Raw genomic sequence first — 19,043 nt, 5'->3', positions numbered from 1 at the left:
TTTTTTTTTTTTTTTTTTTTTTTTTTTTGTAAATCATGGTTAGTTGGAGTCCTATATGCCTCACTTGCCTGTGTGTCAAATTCTTTTCCTCTGGGAAGTTTTCTGTCATTCTGTGAACAGTTTTTGTATGTCTTTTGTACTTTCTCCTGCTTTTTCATGGACTTTTTATCAGTTATATTATTTTTCTTTGTGTCATCTAGGAGCTGTTGGATCAATTTCTCATGGTCCCTTATTATTTTCACTGACTTCCATCCTGTCTTCTATATCTAATATTCTGTCTTCAGGTTGGCTCATTCTGCTGCAAATACTTTTAGTAGAGTTTTTAATCTTCTGGATCTCTGAATCTGTTTCATGGATTCCATTTCTTTCCTGTGTTGGATATTCATGGCTTCCATTATGGTTCTGAACTCATCTTTTTTTCTTTTTTTAAATCTGTTTCTGTTGTAGAGTCTTTAATTATGTCTTTCATTCTGCTCACCATCTCTGTAGTTATCTGGGAAATTATTTCTGTTTTGAATTTTTCTAGAGCCTTACTCATCTGTTTTGTTCCTTCCTGTGCTATCAGTTCAGGGTGTTCAGGTGGTTAATTATCAGACTTTTCCACCTCATTTCCCCCAAAATTTGCCTTTGGTAAGTAGAAGCCTGGGTTTGCACTTTACTTTAGGTGTCTTCTCATTTCTGTTTTTGTTGTTGGTAATGTTTTGCTTTAATTCCGGGGTTGATACTTCAGTGAAGGGCTTCCTTATTGTAGGTATCTTTATTGCTTGTATTTAGAACTCTTATGGAACGATTGCTTCTTAGAGGTGTCTTCCAGATATAGCTGGACTTTAGGTTTTGAGTCTCTAATGACTCTTAGGCAATCTCATATTCAGTATATCAGGAAGGACAACTGATTAAATCAATCACAACATCTTGGCTCAAGTGATAACAATCAGCAATAACAGTAGCATCAAGCACAGCTTAGAAACTGACAATTTGTTGTAGTTATTAATTTATCATCTTTAACCACTGTGTGAATTAAATAAAAATTGAGGACCAGCCCAAAATATTTTTATGTTGAATAAACTCTTCAATATAGCAACTTTACCCTTCACGATGGGAACTTGGAGTTGGGGAGAGAGGGATAGATAGGTAGAAGGATAGGGAAAGTTTAAAAGTGAGGCCAGAGGAAACAGGAATATCACGCAATCTCTAGGACACTGTTGAAGACAAGGGGAAAAGATAGAATGAAAGAACAAAGATAGGAACAGAACAACCTAACAGCAATAGGGAAGCTAGAAACTGTATTTACTTTCCTTTAAAACTAATGACAGTTGAGAGAAGGGGAAAGAGAGAAGAAAAGAAAAAGAAAAAAGAAACAAAGACATTTGAAAACAGAAGGAAAATTTAAAAATAAAACGAAGACTTTTTTTTTGGTACTGGGTAATTGAGCTCAGGTCCTTGCGCTTGTGAGGCAGGCAGCAGAACCACTGAGCTAAATCCTCAGCCCCTAAAAAAGAAAAAGAAAAAAATAACTTTTAAAGGAAAAATGAAGGGCCTCCTTCATGGTATGTTTCTGCTGTCACAATAGACAATGTGGGCAGCAGTGTGCAGATCTAAGTCGGTTAGTCTCAGCAAGCTAGCAGCAGACCCCTGAGATTAGGGCTGATTTTGGCTGCAAAGCTCAAGTTGAGCTCCCTAACCACCTGCAGGGTTGAACTCTGCAAGGTTCTACTGCAGGTTCCAGCTGCCCTTCCCCTGAAGATAGTCCAGGTTCAGATGAGAGGTGGTGATCCCTCCATTCAGCAACTTACCTCCATCTTACCAATAAAGGTCTGGTGTGCCTTTATTGCAGAGATTTTCTTCACTTTTTCAGTGCGCTTCAGTTTTCATTGAGAAGCCTGAGAGAGGCCCTCCTTCTGTTGTTCATTTCTGCTCTATCTTCTGGAGCTCAGAACAATGTCCTTTATGACCTTCCTGTACCTCTGTGATGTGGGTCCAGATGTCTGCGCAGCTCAGTGGCTAGAGGCTGTGGGGGTGATGTCTGGCAGGTCAACTCCTTGGCTTCTCCTCGTTAGCCTGGGGGAGCATGAGGTTACTTTTTGAAAAGGTAGTTATGGAAGACATTTCTGAGCATATGGCATATTGGCAGAAACCTAAATTATGAGATCTTGCAAAGATGCAAGGGATAGCTGCTATTTTGTTACTGTTTAGTGTTGCTAGTATACTAGTTTTATTCATAGCAGAGAGAATTATTTTAGCTGATACAAATCTTCTAAAAGAAATAGTTGTCTCTGAAACTGAAAGAATGACATTGTTAAATTTATTTATAATGTACTGTTAAGCACAAATGAAAATACTCTATGAGAGGAATCTTAATTTATGGGGATTTATTTTACATTTGTTAAGAGCTTTCAGGGGATGCAATATTGGCAGCAATGGTGCTTCATTAAAGAGACTGGAAGGCCCTTGAAGGGTTAGGTAGAGGGAAAAAAGCCATCAAATCATGTCCTGATAAGAGTTTGTACTCTTACCACAACATTAATAATTAAAATTCTATTTTTAAGAATTTTTTTTTAAGTCTGGGAGAATAGTAATTAAGGCAGAATGGCAAATACAAAGTCTGTAAGTAGAGAACTTGGGTGTTGAAAGGATAACAAAAAGGCCATTATGGAATAGAGTGGAATGAAAGAGAAATAGGAGGTGACGTTAGTTAAGTGAGCAATGTGTTTCTTAGCTTTGGCTCCACATTTGAATCCCCTGTGAGAGGTAATTCTTTAAAAAGTAACTGATTCACTCCATCCCAGCTATTGAATCAAAAATCTTTGATGAGGCCCAGGCATATACATTCTTATTTAAATAAACATTTAATTATATATACATATATATATATATATATATATATATATATATGCACATACATACATACACCAGGGATTGAACTTGGACGGTTATGCTTGCAAGGCAGGTGGTGGAACCACTGAGCCAAATCCCTGGCCCAATTATAGAATAATTTAAAGTTTACCAAAAATTTCAAAAATGGCGTAGAGAATTCCCATTAGCCTCATGTTGTTGCTCTTGTAATTATTATAATACATTTTTCACAGCTAATCAACCAATATTGATACATTATTAATTTTAGTTCATATTTTATTCACATTTCCATAGTTTTCTGCTAGTGTCCTTTTTCTGTTTTAGGAGTTCATCCTGTTATACTATATTATATTTAATCACCATATCTACTGAAGCTCATCTTTGACAGTTCCTCAGATTTTATTTTGATGTCTTTCTCAGTTGTAGTCTGGTATTTTGCAGTATGGCCCTGTATTAGGCTTTGTCTTGTGTTCATCATATGGTCAGACTAAGATATGAATTTTTGGAAGGAAGACCATAGAGTATGGGTACATACTGTCAACATGATTTAACTACTGTTGATACTGGGGAAACAGTGATCTTCTTTAGTACTTTCTATCCCTTTTCTGTGGAACCCCATGAATAAGTGCTAACTCTCATGCACCAACCTGAAATGTCTCCTTATCTTTCCCTCGCTAGTCAACTTTTGATCACAGCCTGACTCATGAAAAATGATAATACTATTAATACTTTTGTATTGGCATTTTTCTAAATGTTTCATGCATATTAACTTAATCATTATGATAGTCCTAGAGATACATGTTGTTATATTTAATATTATTAAATATATTTAATAAAAAATATTTTAATGATATATTAATATTATTAAATATAATATTATTATATTAGGAAAATGAGGCATAGAGAGGTCAGATAATTTGCCCATGGTCACATAGTGGGAAAATGACAGATCTTAGCCAGGGGTGTGAATAGACCACCTTGAGAGAATAGGAGCAGGCTTTTCCTACTTGCTATTCTATGAGCCCAGTGCTCTTTTTTCTTTTCTTTGACCTTTCAGTGAAACAGAATGAACCCATAGGATTTTATACAGATGAACAGTTGATTTTGAGAATAAGGTTGCTGATACATCAGGCTTATTTTTCTTTAGCTTCTCTGGAGGTAGAGGACTATGTGTTTTTGGCTTTTCTTTTACCATAATTACCATAGGGACGTTTCCCTTCCTGCTTATTCATTGGTATATCCAGTTTTCCCCCCTTTTCTGACCTAAGTCCAAAGCTAGAGGTCCCTTTTTGACAGTGCCAATTATGTTTTCTACTTGAGGATAGAGTTCAGTCTGGGATGACAGCTCAGTTTTATGCAGTTACTCCTGTGAGTTGTTTTAATACCTGGAACCAAAGCTGAGCTTTCTGGCTTGCAGAAAGGAGCAAAGATGCTCCTGGTCCTTTCAGAATAGGAGACACAGTGTATAGACCAAGAATCTGAAACAAAAGATTTGGTCCTGATAGGTGTCTAGAGTGAAAATAGGTTGAGAAACTTAGAGGCCTGGCCCTGTAAAGTTTAGTTGTGTGTGTGTCATTGTGATAGGTATTTAACCAACCTGGCATTAGAGAAGAAACAGTTCATGGTGGGCAGAAGGTTGCAAAACAATAACGACAAACCTTTTTCTGTCCTTTATGTTGTATCCAGGCTATTGAGATTAGGATGGTGCCAAACCAATCTTTGGACTGATTTAGTAATCACCCACCCTTAATCCTAGCACCACTAATCCTAGCATTGGACCACAAATCAGAATTGGTCACATACTGTAGATTCAGCCACCTCTGAAAAGCCCCACTTATGACCAAGCTTTGAGGGTACATCTGCATATGAACCATAACATCCTGCCCCTGGCTCCTCAAAAACTCATGCACATCCCATTATGCAGTAGACATTTAGTCCATCTCCAACAGTTGCCAAAATCCTAACAATTTCACCATTGCTGAAAAATCCAAAATCTCTGAGATTTAAGATAAGCTTTTAGCTGCAAGCCCCATACAAATGAAAAGAAAGTTAAACACTTGCAACATTCAGTGGCACAAAATAGACCTTTCCATTCCAAAAGTTACAAACAAAAGGATAGCAAGGAATGTGAACAAAGCGAGACCAAAATCCAGCAATGCAAACATTAAATCTCACAGTTCCACTTCCAGCATCCCTGGTAATCTATGGTAAATTATGAACTCCAAAAGGCTTGTGTGGCTCTACCCTTATGGCACTGCCAGTGGTTATACGTCCCACGACTTCCCTCTTGGGCCAGCACTGCTCCCTCCTTGCAGTTTTCCTCAGATGATCCATGTTCCTGGCTTCTCCAAGCTTCTGGGGTCTCCATTGCACTTTTGGCTTCATACTCAAACTTGTAGACACTGCCCTTGAAGGGCACACTGCCTGACCTCCTAGGGCATCTTCTGAAATCTGAATGGAAGCCTTCCTGACCTCACAACTCTTGCATTCTGTGTGCACCTAAAATCAGCACTATGCAGATGATGCTAAGGTCTGCCACCAGCTGGAGTAGTAGTCAGGCTTTCTTCTCTTGGCTGTAGGGGTCAAATGTCTATGAACCAAATCCTGAGGAACAACTTTCCCTAGACTGCCACCATTCTGGCACATAGTGCTCTGGGGCTCACTTCTCAAAGCAGAGATTTTCACCTTTGCAACTCTGAGGCTGCACAGGCTGGAATCATGTGGGTTCTTGTGGTGTCCTCAGGCTGTCTTTTCTGTTGTCTTCTACAATACTTGGCTTTTTCTTGCTAATCTTTTCAGTGACCAATTTCTCCTCTGTTCATCTTTGCAGGCCACAACTTTATTGGAGCTTCCTTTCTGGCCAAACTCAAAACATTTTAAATTATTTTGCTCAGTTCTTTGCTCTTGGTTCTTAAAATAAATCTGGCTAACAGCTTGTAATAATATCCATGCCACCACCTCAACATTAGACTGCCTTGAAATTTATTCTGCCAGATTAACTAGTCTACCGCCCATAATCTCATTCTTAGGCAATCTCTGGTTATGAGCAAAATGCAGACAAACTTTCTGCCAAGGCATAGCATACATCATCTTGAATCCAACAGCCAATGCAGTTCTTCCCAACAGAAACCTCCTGAATCTGGTCTTTACCAGCAGAATTTCTATCAGCATTCTGTTCCTCTTAGCTCTGACCAGAATCTCCTATCAAGTACAGCCTCAGGTGTTCCAGCTCTACTTTTATCAGTGGGCATCTCCAAACCTTTCCTAACTCTTCCCCTTCCCCCCAGCCAGTTCCAAGGGCTCCTAAACCACATGGTCAGGTACAATCACAGCAATCACCCCACTTCTGTGGTACCAAATTCTATTTTAGTTTCCTTTCTCCTCGCTAAGATAAATACCTGACACCCAGAGTTAAAAGCGGAAAGGTTTATTTAGCTCACAATTTGTGTAGGTTTCAGTCCATAATATGCTGGCTCCAAGGCAGTATGGCATGGCAGACAGGCATTGCAGAGAAGGAACAGTACATGGTGGGCAGAAGGCAGCCAAGCAACTAGGGACGAGACAGGCCTCTTTCTGTCCCTTATATTGTATCCAGTCTATTGGGATTAGGGAGATGTCAATCCACTCAGTGGACTTATTTAGTAATCACCCACCCTCAATCCTAGCACTCTTAATCCTAGAATTGCAGCATACATCAATCATATACTCTAGATTCAGCCACCTATGATATGCCCCATGTAAGACTGTATGAGGCTTTGGGACAGACGTCTAGACACAGAGCATAACAATGTCCAAACTGCAATTTTGAGTCTTTTTTTTTAAAGTTAATTTTATGTATCTGAATAATTCTTCAGTATTACTATGGTAAGCTGTGTGGTGTATGTTAAAAAGAATAAGGAGAATTTCCTACTTTAGGAAGCTTATAGCCTAATAGAAGGATAGTCTTTTCATATGCTTTTTTGTATTTAAGTAGAAAGGGGAGATACAAACAGTATACTGTATGAAATTTAGAGAAAAAAGTAATTTAAGTTGGAGTCATAGAACCAGGAGTTCTTTCCTGGAGGAAGTAGTGTTTGAGGTGGGCCTATAAAATAAGTAGGTAAATATAGGCAGTTAGGTAGTCCTTGCTTTTGTTTCCATTACAACAACATGTACACATTTATTGCAGCCTAAAATATTGCATATTGTATCAGGGTTGTCTCTTTTCATGCCTTTCTCTATCAGTTGTGAACCCTTCTAAGGGTATAGCTCTGTGTTATTATTATTATTTTTTTGCTTCTGTGGGTACTGGGGATCAAACTCAGGCCCTACCAGTTATGAGGCAGGCAGCAGAACCACTGAGCCAAATCTTTGGCCCTGTATTACTCATTTTTGTGTTCCCAACACCTAGCACAGTGCCTATTGGGTGGTAGACATGTGAAATATTTACTACATGTATGATATGAAATATAATAATTTCATCTAGTCCCAGGGCATTAATGAACAGCTGAAAGATAGTATTGCATAATGATTTCATTTGTCAGTATTTATATTGGGATTAAATTCAGCAACATCTAAAGTAAAGAAATAGCTTAGGAAAATCCTGAGTAACATCAACTCAAACAAGATAGCTATTTCTTATGTGGAAGAAATCTGGATTTAGGTAGTCTAAGGTGGGAAGAACCATGAAGTTATGAGGAGCCTAGGTCTTTTCCAGTTCTGCTTTGAAATTCTTAGTTAGTCTTTGTTATAGACTAAGATGATAGCCAGAACTTGAAGATACACCCCTTTATTTTAAGAGGCTTCACAGGTTGCACGTGTTGTTGCTTAGGTTTCATTGGCCAGAACTAAATCCTATGGTTTTATCTAGTTATAAATGAGGCTAAGAAATAGCCATTTATGTAGGCCACAGTATGTCCAGTAAAAGCTGAGGTTCTGTTACTAAGAAAAATGGAAGAATGAATGTTAAAAGTATTGCCCCAGTTGGTCTGCAGTCTGCAGGTTTGAATCCTGGCTCTTTTGCCTTCTGGCTGTGTCATACTGGAAATTTTAATCTGCCTCTCTGAATCTTGGTTTCTTCTGTAACATGGATGTAGTAATTGTTTCTTCTTGGTAGGTTATAATGAGGACAAATAAGATCATAGATGTCAAGAGCTTAGCACAACATTGCCTGAGATATAATAAGCCCTCAGTTATTTGTGACTCTTATTTTTATTACCGTTAGGGTGCCATTGAAGGTTCTATTCTGAGTTCAATTCCAGACTAGTCTGGCAGCAGTAGATGTTCTGAACTTCACATTTCTTTGGGTGAAAACTGTTCAGCCCACTCACCTTCTGCTCCTTCTGCCTGCTCTAATCTGGTGAGATGACAGACTGGTTAAAAGCTTGTCTTCAAGAGAAGAGGCTCCTATATATTCCAGTGGTCTGCTAGTACCTTATGAATTAGCTAAGCAAAACACAGCTGGTAAGTCTAATTTTAGATTCATAAGTCTTGTTCGTTGTCCACTGTAGATTCCATTTTACATTTTGAACTCAGGGAAGTTTTTGTAGAAGCCAAGGGGAGGCCGGGGAAATTTACCTTTTAATTTCAGATTAGAAAATAATACATACTTTCTTTTCAGTAAGCAGTCATGGCATTGAATTTAAGGATAAATTACAAGGAGATTTCTGTACTCTGGGCCTGTGTGAATGCTGGCAGGTTATAACTAGTAATGAATAGTAGATTCTGAGTTCATTTGTGTGAAGGATGAAAATGTCACTTTGGCTGCAGTTAAAAAACTAAGAGAGAATAGAAACTTGTCTGTTGAAGTTTTAGACAGCTCTAGAAATAAGAGATAACAATACAGTAATAGCTTTCATTTATTAAGCTGCTTGAGGCCAAGTGCTTTTCATACATTATTTCATCTTCAGTATAGTTCCATAAAAAGCTGTGCTGTTATGGTTCCCATTTTACAGATGAGGAAACTGATACTCAAAGAGATTTTTCGGTAAGGGTCACCTACCTAGTAAATGGAAGGACTAGGATTTGAGTAGATTCCACACCCAAGTACATAGGCTTTTTCTTCATGCTATTTTGCCTGTACCCTTACATTTAAACTTTCTAAGTTGTACTGACACACTTTTCTGATGTTTACTTTTTATATGAAGGTATTTAATACATAAATATTCTGAAACTGTTTTTTCATCTCAGAAGATTTTCTGGGTGTTCTACAGAGTATTTTGATTATTAACAAATGGTTTTGTTCATTTTTATTTAGTACTTCTCTAGTTTAATACCTGATACTTAGTATTCAATCAATATATAGTTATTCAATTGATAATAACAATAATTCAAATTTATTGGGAGTTTAGCATCTGTTGGTTTCTTTTTTATTGAGTTTATTGGTACATTTTAGGTATACAGTACAGTTATTTTCATTATTGGGATCTTGCACCTTCACATAACGGGCCTTGGTTCTCATTTTTACCCCTTGTCCCTGCCCTCCCTTTTCCCCCGTCCTCCCCTCCCTATTTACAAACATTTTATTTCCATTTTTTCATTTTCTCATATTTTTGTTCTTTTCCCTTATTACCTTTCCCCAACCCTTCCCACTTTCTCTACACCTTTAGCCCTTTTCTTCCTATTTCACATTGTCAATTACCTCATTAGGATCTTATGTTAGCATCTGTTAGTTTCTGTACTATTAGCTTCCTAACATTCCATTTAATTTTTACCACAATTTTTTGAGATATTTAAGAAATGTTTATATATTATTTGAAGTGAATGGTATGTTGTTTCTTTTGATCTCATCATTCATTCAACATACATTTTTTAAAAGCCTTTGACTTTGCAAGTGGAGTATTTTTTATTTTGGGGCGGGGGTGGTACCGGGGATTGAACTAGAGACCTTGTGCTTGTGAGGCAGGTGGCAGCACCACTGAGCTAAATTCCCGGCCTTCTAAGTATTTTTGTCAGTAGGGAACCTAACAATGAACAGTTCTAAGTTCTTGATGTCATGAAATTTATAATCTATGAACCAAAGACAGTAAATAAGTTAAATAATAATATTTCAAATATGCTGAATGCTATGAATAAACTAGAGAGGGAGTCACGGAGTGCCTAGGATGAGGGAATGAGAAGAAAAATCTGGTTAAGGATCTGAGGACTGTTAGGAAGTAGTGACCTGGCTAAAATTAGAGCTAGCAGTGGGATGATCTGGGGTCATAATCGTTCATGTGCGGGGAATAGCTAATGTAAGGGTCCTGAGATGAACTAGCTTGCTGGGTGATAAAAAGGATGACTGGAATATGATCATTAAGGTCATGGCTGGAGGATGAGTAAGGAGTAGATAAAGTCAGGTTACAAAATAGGCTATGATAAGGATTTTATATTTTATTCTGAGTGGTCTTGTATTGTTTAAGCAAGGGAATAAATGCTATGGTTTATGTTCTTGCAATTTCACTTAGTTTCTGGGTGGAGAATGGACTACAGTGTAGCAATAGTGGGAGCAATATTACTGCTTATACTACAAAGGGAGTAGTAGAGATGGCAAAGAATAGCTGTATATATCTTACAATTCACAGTTAAATCTAAAAGACTTTTTGATCGGCATGGTGGCACATACCCCTAATCTCAGCACTCGGAGGCTGAGGCAAAAAAGTATTGCAAGTTTTAGGTTGGCCTGGACAACCTAATGAGACCTCACCTCAAAACAAAAAATAAGAAAAGATAGGGATATAAATCAGTGGTAGAACATGCACAAAGCCCTGGATTTAATTACAAGGACTGCAAAACATCAGACTTGCTGATGGATTTTCTCAAGTCTAAAAATGGTTTTGGGTCTGAGTAACCAGCGGTGATTGCCTAACAGGACTGGGTTTGAGGTTAGAAAATTAAGTAATTTAAAGAAGTTGATAAAGATTTTCATACAAAGGTGATACTAAATTTTAGCTTTGTTTCATTTTGACAAAACTTTCCTTAAGAGAACATTGATATTTAACCTTCTGATCCTTTTTTGCTTTCTCCCAAACAAGACCTTTTTGTAAAAATGACAGAAAGTTGGACAAAAAGTTAGAATTCTTTTTTTGAAGAAAAAAAATTTGGGATTCTTTTTTTGAAATACAGTATCAACACAAGTCCAGTAGGATGGGTTCGGGAGTGGGAGGCTAAAACCCAAAACGTTATTGGGTTTTAACCATTATTCTTTCTGAACTCAGCATCTTCTGATTCTTTGGCATATAGATTTCAGTATTTAGGAACAAGTTTAGAATGTTTATGTGGTTTATATTTATTCTCCTGCTCTCATACAACTTCCTTTTGATGCCATGCTGCTTATTGGCATTAATCTAGAATGACTCATAAAGGTGGTAAACTGGTTGTCAGGAAATACTTTTTTAAAAAATTTATTGGTACATTTTAGGCATACAATATAATGACATTCATCATTGGAGTTTTTTTCCCCATTAAGTTTATTGGTACATTTTAGGTGTACAATACAAGTTAACAGGCATCATTGGGATCTTGTACCTTTGCATGATGTATCTTGGTTCTTATTTTTTCCCCATTCCCCTGCCATCCCTTCATCCCCTCCACCCTTCCATATTTAGAAAGACTTTTTTTCCGTTTTTTCCTTTTCTCATATTTTTTTCTTTTCCCTTTCCTTTCCCCTACCCCTTTAGGCCTTTTCTTCCTATTTTACCTCATCAGTTATACATTTTGATCCTTATTTACACTTTTAGTTTTTCACATCAGAGAAACTATTTATTTCGCTTGAGTAGGCCTCAGTATGCATCCATTTAGCTATATGTCTCCATCATTGGAGATTTGTACTCTTACATCAGAATATATCTTGATTTTTATTTTCCCCCATATTGTGCCCACCCTTCAACCCCTGTACACTTTGCTACTTGCAAAGCCTTTTCCATTTTTTTCATTTTCTCGTGTTAATTCCATTTCCCTCTTTCCTTTTCCCTACTCCTACCCTTCCCACTTCCCCTTCCCCTTTGCACCTTTTCTTCCTTGTTCACATTACTTTTATACATTTCAATCCTTACTTACACTTTCAGTTTCTCACACCAGAGAAACTATTTGGTGTTTACATATACCGAATTTCAGCTTTGTTTTTAACCCATGCACTTTTTTGTAAGACAGGATCTTGCTGAGGAGCATAAGCTGGCCTTGAGTTCTCTGTCCTCTTGTCTAACTCCTCTACCTCCCATGTTGAGATTTTAGGTGTGCACCATAATACAGTGCTCTCATGCCCACTTTTAAAAGCTGTGTCCATTATTATTTTTGTGTTTTGGAGATGAATAGAAGAATATATATCAGGTATTCCATGATCCTTTGAAGAAAGATGTCTCAACTTCCTTGTTGTCCAAGATAAGGAACCATAGAAGTAAAAAACTTGTCAGAGATAGTTGCTTCCAGGGGTAGCAACTTTAGATGTGTCCAAGAAACAGAAAGGTAAACTGAATGAGAGAAGTGCCAGTGAAGCTGGGTGGAGCTTGTTTGGCCTAATGCAGTTGCTGCCACTTAGTTTCAGACCAATTTTTGCATTTTGGAAATGGGAATCCAATATAAGCATCCTCTTCAAATTTTTAAAAGAAACAAAACATCTTACTTGTATCATCTCCTGATGTTTAAAATATTGATAAAGTAAAATTCTCAGTGCAATAATATTCTAAAAGCAAAAGAAAATAGTTCTGCAGGCTGCATATTTTTAGCTTCTGCTCTACAGGTTAATCTTCCTCATTTACAGATGAAGAAGAAAGAAAACTCAAGAGATATAAAATGATTTTCCCAAGCTCACACAGCAGTTGTTAGCAAAAGTAGGACTAGAACCTGGATCTCCTTTCTCTTGTGCAATGCATGTTTCTGTGAATCTTTTTCTAGAAAAGTGTTTGGACTGTGAAAATTTAGGTTTGGGGATTTCATGCCACCTGAAATTCATACATAAACGGCAGATAAAGAACCTTCTCTAATACCTTCTATTTAAAATGTTTAATGTATTAAAGAAACAGTCCTGAGTAATTATATTTAGGCAAACTGATGGAAAGAGACATTTGAAGGAGGAGCTTTGGAGTCTACTTTCCTATTTGTCTTTTCCTCTTCTTTTTTATTCATTTATTTACTTACTTTCATTGAATATATTGAATCTTTATGCAAGTAATAGGAATACATTGAACTAAATCTAAAACCCTGCTTATCCCTAATACCAGTCACAGCAGTAATTGCTTTTCTTGTCTTTTACATACATATGTTGCCTATGGAAAATAAGTATTTATTACCATTTTTGCAAGTTTTAAAAAAAAATTCTACAGTATGTCTTACATATTCAGGTACATATATAATTTATTTTTATTTGCTGTGCTAAATTTCATAGTTTGTTAATTCCACAGTTCATTTAGTTGTGCATTATTGATGAATGCTTGGGGTGCTTATAGTTTTTCAGTGTTACAAACAGTGCTAAAGTAAATATTTTTGTGTATGCCCTCTTGACATGTGTACTAGTGTTTCTCAAGGAGAAATGGATTTCTTGGACATGTGATTTCAGAGTAATGTTTCAGTTTTACACTGCTGTCAGCAACATATGGAAGTTTCCAATTTTTCCAAAGCACTCAACACTTTGTTATCAGATTAAAATTTTTTTCAGTAAGAAATGTTATCTTAATTATGAGTAAATTTGAGCATCTTTTGTATCTTTTGATATATCTTTTAATCATTTCACATTTCTATTATGTTCATATCTTTGTTGGGATTTCTTTGGGGCTTTTCGGCTTTTTTTACTGATTTATAGGACTTCCTTATGTGTTTTTAATGTATTTTTTTTCATATATTCTTCATACTAATTTCTTGTGTTGTACATGTTAGGAATCTTTTTCATTTGGATATTTCTGATTTTGCCATTGACTAGCCCTATCATTTGGGAGATATCGTCTGACTTCCACAAAGCCAAATGAGTTATTTTCCTGGTCTGCTTCTCAATTACAGCATACGTTCCTGGGGCAGCTGTTCTGTTCCACAAATTAAGGGACATATGGACATATGAGGTTGTGGTCTCCTGTTCAGTTACCTTTTGATTAAGGACTACCCTCAGCAAACAGATAACTGAAAAATGATAACACAGGACTGGGGATTTAGCTCAGGGGTGCTGCCACCTGCCTTGCTAGCACAGGACCCGAGTTTAATCCCCGGTACCAAAAAATAAAAATAAAGAAAGAAAGAAAAGAAAAATGGTACCACTATAGTTTGGGTATCCAGATAACCCCAGGCCCTCTTCATTATGCCCCTGCTGTTTTGTTTTGTTTTTATTTCAGTATCAGAGATTAAACCCACAGCCTTAGGATGAACTACATTCTCATTCCTTTTTATTTATATTTTTAAAATTTTGAGACAGGGTCTTGCTAAGTTGCACACATTTCCCGTGAACATATAATTCTCCTGCCTCAGCTTCCAGAATATCTTGGATTACATAAGTGTGCAGTCATACTTGACTATGCCCTGTGTCATTGATGGAGAACTATTTAGGGCTCTCACTTATAATAAACAGCCTGTTGTGGCATGTGTGCCATAGGTTTGCCACCACTGCCCTCTGCATTTGAAGACCTCTCCTTTGATCATATCTGTTTCCCTGTAGACCACTCTCCCAAGTAGCTAGCTCCCAGGAGTTACCTGACAAAATGTCCTAAGTTTGTTTGCTTGAAAGTGGACAAAGCCATATAACCCCCCCTCGGAGACATAGGTACACCTATGTCTCACTAACTTGAACACCTGTGCACAAGAGCCCTGGGTGTACAGGAAGGGACTTGGGTATAACAAAATGTAGGTGGGCCAGGGATTTAGCTCAGTGATGCTGCACCTGCCTTGCAAGTGCAAGGTCCTGAGTTCAATTCCTGGTACAAAAAGAAGGAAAGAAAGAAAAAGCAGGGGTTGAGGGTGGGATGGATTTAGTCCAGGTCCTCCATTTGGACTCTTACACTAACTCTGTAACTGTCAGGGTTGGGTCTTCCCAGAAGAGCCTTTCTCTTTGTCCAGCTGCTTTTTAAAAAAAGTTTTTAAAAGCCATTGGGGAAGGTTTTCTTTACTCATTTAGAGGCTGTGTATAGCACGCTCAACACAGAGCCCAGTTAATCTTGAGAATAATTCTCAGAGTCAGCTGGCTAATGTAGGGGGCATTTTCCTGGCAGGAGGCTCTCTTCAGGTGCCTCTTTCTGTCTCTCCCCTGGGTAGGTGATACTGCTTTGTGAAAAGGAGAACGGACTCTGCTGACACACACTATTTTTATGAAAGAAAGAAAAGGGTTCCCTTATCTCTCTGTACAAGGCACATCTGCTTGCAAACAGGCCATCTGCTTCTTAGGGATTCCTTCATCATCCTGTTTCTTTGCTGAAGGTTTTAAGGCATAGTTTGGTGCATTCCTTTCTGTTTTCCAGGGCCAAGGGAGTTGTCATACTACATCAGGGTTCTTGCTAAAGAGCTTAAAATGGGCGCTGGCAGCTGGGATGTGGGGGAAGAGAGCTTTCCAGGGACAAGTGACCTGCTTGTTCAGCCAATAAGAAGCAGGTTAGACAAATGATATCACCAGACAGGCTTTATTGTCTGATCATCTCATAAAAGCAGGATTGTGTCTGGCAACTTAACCCTTTTTTAGGTATTTTAGGTCTCACCCACTGTTGGTATGTGACCTTTAGATTCCTTTTCAGCTGTCTCTGTGAGACTACAGAGATTAAAATAGAAATTATTCACATTTAGAACCACAGCTAGAATGGAAATGTGATCTAAGCTGTATTCGGAGAGCACATCTCAAGTGGATATTGTTTGTAGTTATGCTAGATCAGTATTTTGCTGTGTAGGCTTGGGAAAAAAGGGATGTTAGAGGAGAAAAAAGATTTAGCTCCTATGCATTTTAATATACGTAAATGGATCTTACAAAGTATATCCTGTTTTGGAAGAATTTAAATAGTTTCTGCAAAATGGAAGTTATGCTGTCACTGAACCTGAGACTAGTTTTGAAAACAAGGTATTTGTGATCTTTATTCTTGAACTTCTTTATTGTTTGTTCCCTTATAAAAATGATAGTCATCTTCCTTTGCTTCCTTTTTCTCATTGGTAAAATGAGTGTTCCTACTCCATAAAGTTATTGAGATAAGAAAATATACTAGATCTTGTGATTTTAGATTGTACTAAACACATGACATTCGAGCAATATTCATTTATGTGAGAGAGATGTAGTTCTTACCATTAAGGAATGAAAAACATCACGAGGAAGACAAAATAATAAAATGGCCTCACACTTCTGTTGTATTTACCCTGTGCCAGAGCCTGTGCTAAACATCTTGACCTATATTAATTCATTTAATCTTTCTACATCCCTATGAAATAGGTAATTTTGTAGTTAGCGTTGTTTTATAGATAAAGAAATAGAAATGCAGAAATAGAAATAGAGGTGAAATGATTTGCCTAAGGTTACACTTGTAGTAGGAAAGTTGACATTTTAATCTAGGCAGTGGGGCTCTATAGTCTGTGCTTTGGCTCTGCGCTGACCAATATAGTGGCGCCTGAGCCACATGTACCTTTGGAATACTTGAAGTGTAGCTAGTACAAATTGATTGGGCTGTGTGGAGGGAAAAAATGTAAGATTTCAAAGGCTGTGTATATACATACACGTATGTGTGTGTGCGCAATCTAGTTGTGGAATGCTTAATATTGTGTGATATATATATATATATATGTGTATGTATATATACAATCTCATTGCAATTACATGTTTCAAGTGATAATATTTTAGACATACTGAGTTATAAAATATGTAAAAATTATTTTCACTTTTTAATTGTAGGTAGTAGGAAAAATATATATGTGCTTGCCTTTAGGGGTCCACAGTATTTTTCTTTTTCTAAAAATGTTTTATTTTTAGGATGACAATGGCTGAATGGGGGGAGCTGGGGATTTGGCTCAGTGGTTCTGCCATGTGCCTTGCAAGAGCAAGGGCTGGAGTTCAATCCCCGGTACCAGAAAAGAAAAGAAAATGGATGAAGGGGAAATGGGAAGGGGAGGGGAAAGGAATAAGGGAAAAGAAAAAAAATATGAAGAGAGGAAAAAATGGAAACAAAGTCTTTGTAAATAGGGAAAGGTAAAGGGAGGGAAGGGGTATGGGGAAAAGTAAAAACCAAGATATATCATGTAAAGGTACAAGATTCCAATGATAAATATAAATTGTTTGCTTTAAATGTACCAATAAACTTAATGGGAAAAAATAAAAAATGTTTTATTTTTATTAGTACATGTTTGAAGTACAGAATTATTACATTTATTGTGGGGAATTGGCACATGTACATACAGCTTAATTCTTTTATTTTCTTTCCTCTCCACCTTCTTTTGTTTTCAAAACATTTTGTCAGCATTAGATTCTTTTATTCATTTTATAAGTTCTTAGCAAGTTAACTATCCTGAAAACATATAAAGCACATAAGACAATTATACTGAATCAAAGTAACATTTTTAGACACATTGTCCATGCTGGATTACAGTAACTTTTTTCCTATTGTCTGTCTTTTATTTTGCACTGTATTTATATATTAAGTTTTTCATGTAAGAGAATATGAGATATTTAGGCTTGTGTGTCTGATTTACTTCATTTAACATTATGGTCTCGAGGTGCATACATTTTCCTACAAATGACATTTATTTTTCTTTTTTCCTCCCATTAAGTTTATTGGTACATTTTAGGCAAACAGTACAGTTACATTCATCATTGGGAACTTGTATTCTCAAGTTTATTTTTCTTTATAGCAGAGTAGTGCTCCATTGTTCATAAATACATTTTCTTTATCTTTTCATTCATTGATGGTCATATAGTTTGCTTCCAAGATTTAACTATTATAAATTGTGCTGTTATAAACACATATGCATACATCTCTGATATATCTTTAACTCTTTCAGAAAGATACCTAGGAGAATAGCTAGGTGAAATGGAATTTCTGTTTTTAGTTTTATGAGGAATCTCCATACTGATTTCCATAGTGGTTGTTCCAGTTTATACACTCTAGCATTTGTTAGTGGTTGATTTCTTGATGATAGCCACTCTTTGTGGAGTGAGATGGAATCTCAGTGTTGTTTTATTTACATTTCTCCAATGGCCAGTAATGGTGAACATTTTTTACCTATTTATTGGTTGTTTGTACTTTTTCATCTCAGAAGTGTCTTCATTTCATATACCCATTTTTGGATTGGATCTTTAAATTTGGGGATCTAATTTTTTAAAGTTCTTTATATATTCCAGATACTACATTATTCCTTTGTCTGGGCAGTAGCTGGCAAAAAAAAATTTTTTTCCCATTCTATAGATTGTCTCTATTCTGTTAGTTGTTTCCTTTGCTGTGTAGAAGCTGTTTAATTTAATGTGATCCTATTTGTTTATTTTTGGTGTTTATGTCTTACATCTGATGTCTCCCAAAGCCTCATGTGCTCATAGGTGGGACTTTTGGAAAACAGCTGGATTAGGGTGTGTGATAACTGAGTTAGTCCACTGACTAGTTTAGCATAGTTCTGGATTTGGCTGAATGGATTTACTGAGGACAAAAGACCCACCCTGGGTTTGAGTGGCACCAACCAATAGCCTTGTACCCTGGAATAAATATAAAGGGTAAGGAAGGCTTTTGCTACTTCTCTTGTTTTCCTCCAAGTTGTTATTTTCCAGTGCCAGGATTCCAAATCTCTGAGAGGCTGAGGAGTTGTTGCTTATCACTCTGCCATTTTCCCAGATGGCACTGGGCCACTCAGTACTTTGTATTACTGTACTCTGTAGACCACTACACTGTAGTAATAACAATAACATTAACAGGTGACATTTTGAAGCACTTACTTTATGCCACAGACTTTGCTAATACTTCTACAAACATTATTTAAGCCCATAATTTCCTAGTAGTATCCCCATTTTATAAATGAGAGAAAGATTTTGAGAAAATCTGTATTTTGCTCTGGATTAGTCAACTGGTTAATGACAGACTTCAAATTTGAAATCTTATATATCTGCTCTTAATCACTACACTGTAATTCCATTTCAATTAAATTTCAGATTGTTTTCTTTTATAAGAATGTATAATATTATATACTTCTGATTTGGCACATGAAAGTTCAAAGTAGGGCCAGGGATTTAGCTCAGTGTTTCCGGCGCCTGCCTCGCAAGCAGAAGGACCTGAGTTCGATCCCTGGTACCAAAAAAAAAAAAAAAA

General features: G+C 36.9%; 1 protein-coding gene across 3 annotated transcripts in view; it reads left to right on the top strand.

Annotated features, from left to right (window-relative positions):
• Nucleotides 1-19,043, top strand: part of Trim44 (tripartite motif containing 44) — a 109,889-nt gene that overhangs the window by 11,023 nt on the left and 79,823 nt on the right. The gene's annotated exons all lie outside the window — the stretch shown is intronic.

This window comes from Fukomys damarensis, unplaced genomic scaffold (genome assembly GCF_012274545.1).
Source record: "Fukomys damarensis isolate Sample0158 unplaced genomic scaffold, DMR_v1.0_HiC HiC_scaffold_27, whole genome shotgun sequence".
Classification (NCBI taxonomy): Eukaryota; Metazoa; Chordata; class Mammalia; order Rodentia; family Bathyergidae; genus Fukomys; species Fukomys damarensis.
The sequence above is the reverse complement of the archived record's forward strand: the minus strand, read 5'-3'. Positions and strand labels throughout refer to the sequence as shown.